Source organism: Capsicum annuum, chromosome 11, assembly GCF_002878395.1.
Source record: "Capsicum annuum cultivar UCD-10X-F1 chromosome 11, UCD10Xv1.1, whole genome shotgun sequence".
NCBI classification, from domain to species: Eukaryota; Viridiplantae; Streptophyta; class Magnoliopsida; order Solanales; family Solanaceae; genus Capsicum; species Capsicum annuum.
The window spans coordinates 78,053,248-78,062,233 of record NC_061121.1 but is presented as its reverse complement, the minus strand read 5'-3'; the positions used below and the strand labels follow the sequence as shown (position 1 = coordinate 78,062,233).

Here is an 8,986-nt window from a genome sequence, read left to right as displayed (position 1 = left end):
TAATCAAAAGGATTCTAGGACCGATTGGAGACCTCACTCGGATTCGACAATGACAATAACAATAATGAAATGAAGAAGGTGTTTATCATACCAAAACAGCAACAACAACAATAATATGAAGACTATATGAACAACAACAAAGCGGTAACAATAACAACACCTCACGAGTAACATTAACAAAAACAAGAAACAACTATTACAACAAACAAGAGGATAGATAGTTAGACAAAATAAAGGTGTAATCTTAAAAACCCAAGAGCCTATTCAACTCTTGGACCTTTAACAATACACACAATGAATACCTAACTCCTATGTTGGCACAAGAGTGACCTCAATCTCCCAAGCATCCAATGTTTCCAAGATTGAATCCAACACGAGTGATTCCACACTCAAGTTGATTTCCCTAGTTACAATTTTAGCCAAGGAGGGCCATTCTCTCACGAGAGATGTTTCTAAGTGTTACACATGCATATCCAACAAAAACTAAGACTAAAAACCCTAAGCGGTTCAATATATAGTGTATTACAAAATAGTATACAAAATGACCACAACACCTCTTAAGGGTGAGGTTCCCATCAAGTGTAACTTAGGGGCTGTTTTTAGTGCATTTAGGCTCTCTTTTACACTTCACTTGTGCACTTCCTTGGACGGATTCAATACGTACTCGTTCTCGTCCATCCTCGTGGTCGTACTCGTATCATCCTCCCCTTTTTGAAAAGGATTCGACCTTGAATCCGTACCTTGCAAATCAAGAGAAGACAAATAAGTACACATCCTCATGACATGAGGGGTTAGGGTTATCAAAAATAACACATCAATATGTTATACTGAGCCAGGAAAAATTTGAAGTATTGCCACGAGTCCTTTGTTTTAATCATAAAAAGATTGTACAATTGCTATAAAGGGAGTGGCTCAGAGAAGCATCAAGACAAAAGGAAAATAAGCCGAGAGTCATCCTTTCTCACCCTAAGATGGTACCGGGATCAAATGGAAAATTTAGCCAAGGGCCTAAGCCAAGGCTATCCTTTCCTTCCCCTAGAATGTCACTCCCACATTCATACAAAAAAACATTTTCATACACATGATCTCTATGAACAAAACTAATTGCAATGCTTTTACCATACAAAATATTCAAAGAGTCATGCGCATTATCAAGATCAAATCTATAGACAGCATCACTAACTTAAGAATTTTTAAGCACTCCATTTACATGCTCAAGTAGTGAACTACATTTAAGAGTAAATTGATCATCATGCACACTAAGAGTACTACCAAGAGTACTCATTTCCGAGACTACGCATTCCTTGCCCATAAGAGTAATCTCATCTTTCAAGAAGAGATTTCCATCTTTAGGAGGAATGTTATCACACCATAGTGGGTTAACATATCGGTTATAGCCTTGAAGGCAAGCTATACCATCATTTTCACCACTAGGTTCATTAGGAGTGTTTATATCATCTTCAAACAAAACATTAAACCTAAAGAGAGCATGATCTATCTCATAGACAGATTTGGAACGAGCAAGTACTTCGCTCTCTATAAGTTCACTATCAAGTACCAAAGAAGTTTCAATCTCCTCTTTACCTTGGTATGGGTCGGGGTATCCCACCTCTTCCTTTTGGAAGCTCTCGGCACAAGGTGTTTGGACAAGAGAAGTTGGATTTTGTGGGATAAGTTTAGGTAACAATTGGCATAGCCTTTCCACATGCCATTTTATTTCTTTAATATCGTCATTAATGCGATCAAAAGTGGCATCAAGATTAGTGGCAGCCATGGTACCTAAAGCAAAGGACAGAAACAAACAATAAAACAAACTTGTTAGTTCAAAATGCCTCACCGCACTCTCACTCTTGATTTTACCTCACACTTGATTTCACAAGTGTTGAAAGCCATCTTGTATTTCGTGAGTGATTGAGGGTCGAGTCTACTCTTGTCCGGAATGGATTTTCATTTGAGTTGACTCAAAGAAAATTTATTTACGGACTTGAACCAACAAGATACAAAAAATTCATAAAAGATAAAAGCACACAACAAACGTTTAACACGAATGAACTAACACAAAGACTAACTAACAATCTAGTAGATGAGTACTAGTTTACCAATTAGTATTGGAGCCAATGAAATTGAAACTAAGAAACAACAAACGGAAACTAAAAAATCTGAATTTTGAGCCAAAATTTGATGCGTGTACAGTAACTTGATGTGGCAGCCACGTATTGGTTGCGGTCTTTCTAATGAATTATTATTCTCAAATGTTCGTGTCTTGGTCAAAAATTTAATTTGGATTGGTGGAATTTTATTTTAGGAGGAAAAAATAAGTCTTGGAAACTTTTTCAATTTTCAAGACTTTGACTTTACTTGTACTTCTCCTTAAAATATAGGTCCTTGAATCATGGAAAGTTGTTGGAAAGTGGTTGAGATGCGATTGACTATTTGATGAGTGATGGTAAGTCTTTCAAGGCTAAGAAAGCTTTTTTCCTTCACCTTTATAGATCTAAGGTTCACTTTATTTTAACAAGCTATGAAGGTTGTGAAGAACTTCAAGAACAAAATCAACAATCACAACCAACAACAAACAACAATCTCTAAGAACACCAACACTTTCATACGGCCAACTTTCAATTTTCACAATACAATATCTTCAACACTTGGCCAAGACAACTACAACTTTAATAAAATGATTCTTAGGGCACCAATGAACAATAATATCATGTTTCCAAGCTTATAATAACAACAAGATGAAGGCCACAAGGCCAAAACAGTCCACCACAATAATGTTCAACAACAAATTGGCTAAGTCCAAGTTCACGACTACAACTTCAACAAATACAAGCTCAAACTTAGATTTAGACTCAAAGTGTTAGTGGAGAACAAAACTAACACTAGAAACACTCAAGACAAGTAAAAATCTTGGCCAAGACACAACAAAAACACAATTTGGCCAAGAACACAAAATGGACAGATTGTTCTTTTTCTGGAATTTTTAGATTTCAATTCTTTTTTGATTTTTCAAGTGAGCTAGCCCAAGATTTGATCTTGTAGGAACAAGATAAAGCCATGCTTTGATACCAAATGATACAATAAAAACCACGGAACACTAAACACACCCCAAACAGTCCATTAATTAAAAGAATTCTTGGACCGATTAAAGACCTCGCTCGGATTCAACAATGACAACAACAATAATGAAATGAAGAAGGTGTTTATCACACCAAAACAGAAACAAAAACAATAATATGAAGATAAGATGAACAACAACAAAGTGGTAACAATAACAACACCTCACGAGTTACATTAACAAAAACAATAAACAACGATTACAACAAATAAGAGGATTGATAGTTAGACAAAATAAAGGTGTAATCTTAAAAACCCAAGAGCCTATTCCACTCTTGGACCTTTAACAATACACACAACAAATACCTAACTCTTACGTTGGCACAAGAGTGACCTCGATCTCCCAAGCATCCAATGTTTCCAAGATTGAATCCAACACGAGTGATTCCACACTCAAGTTGATTTCCCTAGTTGCAATTTCGTCCAAGGAGGGCCATTCTCTCAAGAGAGATGTTTCTAAGTGTTACACTTTCATATTCAACAAAAACTAAGACTAAAAACCCTAAGAGGTTCTATATATAGTGTATGACAAAATAGAATACAAAATGACCACAATACCCTTCAAGGGTGAGGTGTCCATCAAGTGTAACTTAGGGGCTTTTTTTAGTGCATTTAGGCCCTCTTTTACACTTCACTTGTAAACTTCCTTGGACGGATTCAATACGCACTCGTTCTTGTCCATTCTCATGGTCGTACTCGTATCACAATACTACCTATAGTGATCTAGAAAAGATAACAATATCATTCTCGCTTAGATCTGCATATTACAAAATAGATTTTACCAAATTGTATAAGTTGATTCAAGTTGTCTCTTGTTCAAATTATATATCTAAAAGTACCATGTAATATTAAATGAAAAATAAGCATGCACACATGTGTGCGCGTGCACGCGCGCACATATATATATATATTACTTCCTAATATCACGACACGAGTACCTACTATATATCCACCTTATGTACAACACGTGTATTCCATACTCAAATGATATTGAGATTAATTTGAATTTTACTTCTACATCATTGCATGAGATTACATAAATTCAAAGTAAAATGGATCATTGATACAAAGCTTTGTTTGTTATCAATTAATAATCCACAAATATTACCTCAATCCTAACATCTATATATCAACATATTGCCATATAATACTTCGAATCGGATGGATTAATTATCGGTGTCCCTTTATATCCACGACCACAAGTTCTTTAACTTTTTTGAACCTTTACAAACTAAATTTGACTTCACTTTTAAAAGAATTAAATTGTAAGCATAAAATGAAAATAAATTAATTAGTTATATCTTGATTTTGTAAATTTATAAATAAATTAAATAATAATTTTAGTAATACGGAAAATTAGTATGGAATGAAGAGAATCAAATATTTGCGAAAGCAAATAATGTACGAATGTTAATAATTAAAGGAAAATGTATTGTAAATTTATAAATAAATTAAATAATAATTTTAATAATATGAAAAATTAGTGTCGAATGAAGAGAATCAAATATTTGCGAAAGTAAAATAATATACGAATGTTAATAATTAAAGGAAAATAAAATACAAAAAGTAAAACATAAGTAATCTTATGTACAATAAATAAATAAATAAATTTTATATTTTAAATTAAAACTGACCACCAGAAGTTAGTTTTATTAATTAATAAACAATATTATATTATTCCCGAGTACATGAGGTCGGTAATAATTAATTATAATTTTGATTCTTTTTAACAAATATCGTCCCATGTGGACATTTTTGTTAATAATAAATATAAAATTATATCTATATCTTTCTTTTTAATTTTTAAATAAATTATAATATATATTTTTCCCTTTTTAACTATTACCGACCTCATTTGGTCGGTTTTGTCAATTTTTATTTTTCAGGTAATTTTTCAACCAAAAATAGTTGAAAATAAATTTCCCGCTATTTTTCTTCGAAGAAACCGACCTATTGTGGTGGTTTTTTTTTTTTTTTGAAAAAAATTCCTCTTACCGACCACTTGTGGTCAAAAATTACGAAACACTATACGTGATTGATTTTTTCGTTGTTTTTTTGATAATTTTTTAGTAGTGTCTCCAAAATAATCGGACACTCTAAAGCGACCCTCAAAATTTATTTAGGAACCAAAGAAAATAAACCAACTATGAAAATCAACTATAAACATGTTTCAGACTTACTAGAATCATCAAATTATGGATTTGAGGTCATCTTGACCAAATGCTGACAATGGTCAACATTAACTTCCTAAAACTCTAAAATGCAACCAACAAACATAATCACTCATGAATATCGTGGTATACATACCATACACTCAACCATGTAAAAGATCAATTTTTTGACCTAACAGAACCATCGAATTTGAATTCGAGTTCTGTAACTTAATTGTTGATTTTAGTAAAACTTCATAAATTTCAAAACTTCAAAACTGAGATTCTCATTCAATGTTCATTTGATACCCTTGGGAATTGTATCACCCTTCCTTGCAAGTCACATAATTGATGTATAAAAGCTACAAAAATAATGGTCAAAATAGAAAATTCACGCAAAAAATCCAAAACAATCATGGGGATTGTTACCCTCGTGAATCATGTGGCTCATCTTTACAAGTCGTAAGTAACATAAAGAAGTTACGGGAGGATCAAATAGGAGAATAGAGTCTAAAGTATAAAACAATTATGCGGGTCATATACACACACGCCTTATGAAATATAATCACACCAAATCATTTCATTTATTATTCATACGCATTTAGTATAGTCGTAATACATTATGTTGTAGGGAATGATGAAAAAGGTCTATTTTCCGACATGGTGAGGTTCAAGGTCTTTAATAAGACCAATACATAATTTCAAAAGATCAAGGGGTCCTGAAAAGTTATCATTCAATTTCTCGTACACAATAGTCCAAATAATTTAGTTTTCTTGTGTAGCTAAAGTAAAAGCCATTTGTATAATTCACTCATCTCTCCTTCAAGAAAATTGAAGGTGATTGATTTTTTTATGTCGTCTATGTGAAGAAGGTGCTTGTCATGCCACTCCTTTCCTCCTATTGTTAAATCAAACATATTGAGGCAAAAAAAAAAAGAAAAAAGAATACAAAAATATAAGCTCATACATGTAAAATGACTTTTGATTAAAAAAGATCATACACGATACATTAATATAATGCAGAACATCTTTTTTTAAAAATATATCCAATCAATCCTCGAGAATGCTTAAGTTAACATGACAAAACACTCGGTTAGATATAATTTAATCTAAAAGGAACCTTATAAAATAACATGCCCGTTGTTCTTACAGAATTTAGATATTTTTAGTCTGACCAAATAAACTGCAATATCTAAAATAGTTAGTCCCTCAATTCTTTTTATATGAACTTTGATTATTTGATGAATCAATCCTTTTTAACTAGAATTTATTGAACTAATTTCAAATATTTTGTAGTAATAACTATATTGATTTATTGTAGTCTTTGGTCTATAGAAGAGTAGGTGGTACAACTTCTTTGCTCTCTCAACCATTTATGTAAAATGATTTAAAGAAAAGTGGCTTTGTGAATATCTTATTTGCACTAAAAAATTTAGAATACATTACAAAAACACAAAATATATAAGAGGGAGAAAACTAACATCTAATAAGAATTGAATTATGAAATGGAAATAAAGGTTTACCAATAATACACATTCCGTTTCACAATAAGTGAATTGTTAGAGAGGTTTTAGTGTTTCAAAATAAGTGAATGATTCACAATTCAAGGTAAATGTTGGAAATTTTTTCCAAATTTACCCTACATTAAATGTGCATTGGGAGTGATGTATCATGTGTCTTTGCTTTTTGAAGAGGGTAAAAATGAAAAAACATGATAAATTTATGTCTTTGCTTTTTTTTTTTCTTAACATGTATGTCAAAATTCAACAATTAACTTATTGTGGAACGGAGGAAGTATCTTTCTAGCTGACAATAGAACCAGTATAGCCCAACTGACTGAACTTCATGAAACGTGAAGTTTGTTACCTTGTTAGGAGACATGATTGATGTTTGGTGCGGATTCGATTTGAAGTGCTCATGAAGTAAATGTCCAGCACACTTCATCTCTATTTTAGATATCAATTCTCCTTTAACACCCATTTCTTAGCTGTGACTGAAATTTTCTAACATAAGAAAGTTTGCAAATTTAGTGAGAGACCTTCTATCCTTTTATATAGAGTCTTGGCTGGAAATTACTAAATCTACTTGAATGGTTGTACATTTAGGGTGTGCTCGATACGGAGAAGTGAATATTTTTTCAGAAAATATTTTCTTATTTTTTTGTGTTTGGTTGCTTAAAATTTTTGAAAATATTTTATCTAGAAAAATAAATTCTTTGAAAATAAGGAACGTGACTTCCTTACTAAAAGTAGGGAAAACAACTAGCATTGTCTAATCCCACTCTCACAACCACCCGCGTACCCCTTGCCTCTACAACATCATCCTTTTAGTTTTATGTTAGATATATATAAAAATAATTTTAAAATAATATTTTTAGTTAGTAGTATTCTTTTGCATAAAGGAGGTCCATGGGACCCCACACTCAATCTTTGGTATGCTTCAAGCTCAATTTTATGGTACTCAGACTTCCCGTTAACCTGTGACTCAATCATAAACAAAAACTACGTGAAATAAAAAAAATTAAAAGAAAGCATACCTAATTAACTTGGGTTGCCTCCCAAGTAGCGCCTGATTTAGTATCGTGGCATGAACCATATTAACTTAACCATATTTCTTTATCATTTTTCTCACACTAGGAGGCTATCTTTTTATCCTTTTCACCCTTTTTTGGTGTGAATTCTCAAGAGCAGCAGGTTTCTTAACTTTAGCCTTTTCAGGCTCATCAACTTCCATCATGACAGGCTTAGGAGATAGTCTTAGACTGCTCAATCAGGTAGTTTGAAAAGGTTTTTTGTGGACTAGCCACCCTACACTTGTCCCCTTCAATCACATTGATCACACAAAAATCTTTAATTTGGAGTTTTACGATGGGTGTTTTGTAAACATCAAATACCACCTCTTCATCATCTACCCTCATTTTGAGTGTGCCTTCTCTAACATCAATCAAAACCCCTCCAGTTACTAAGAATGGATGCCCCAAGATGATTGGTACCTGCTCATCTACCTCAAAATGAAGAACAAAAAAGTCACCAGGTATAATAAATTTACCAACCTTTATGAGGACGTCCTCTATTATTCCATCTGGATGTGTGAATGACCTATCTGCCAACTGAAATACCGCGGTGGTCGATCTCGGCTTTCCCAAGCCTAATGTTTTGAATAATGATAGGGGCATCAAGCTGATGCTTGCCCCTAAATCACTCAAAGCATGGACTGCTTACTCCCAACTTGGATTGGGATGGCAAACTTCCCTTGATATCTCAATTTCTTTAGAATATTCTATGTTATTACCGTACAACACTCTTTAGTGAGTATTATTGCTCCTACATCTTACAATTTTACCTTTTTTGCCACCACGTCCCTCAAGTACTTTGCATACTTAGGCATACTCTACAAAACATCTAGCAAAGGTAAGTTAATATAAAGCTCTTTGAATATGTCAATGAACTTTTTGAACAGGCATCCTCCTTTGCTTTTATTTTTCTTTGAGGGAAGGGTGATGTTAGTATTTTCTTCACTTCTAGTTCAACAATTTTTGATTTTAAATACTCAGACTTCCATGAATTATCAACAACTATTTTGAGAACCTGTTGGGTTACCACCTCAGTATCTACCTTCTTTGTTGCCTTTGGAGGTTTTCCTTGAAGATCTTTACCACTTTTTAAGGTGATTTTCATAACCTGCTTTAGATTTTATGTATCTGCTGACAACCTACCTTG

General features: G+C 33.0%; 1 pseudogene; it reads right to left on the bottom strand.

Annotated features, from left to right (window-relative positions):
* Positions 1–5,915: 5,915 nt before the first annotated feature.
* On the bottom strand, positions 5,916–7,247 carry LOC107846436 (annotated as a pseudogene).
* Between the last annotated feature and the right edge of the window lie 1,739 nt (positions 7,248–8,986).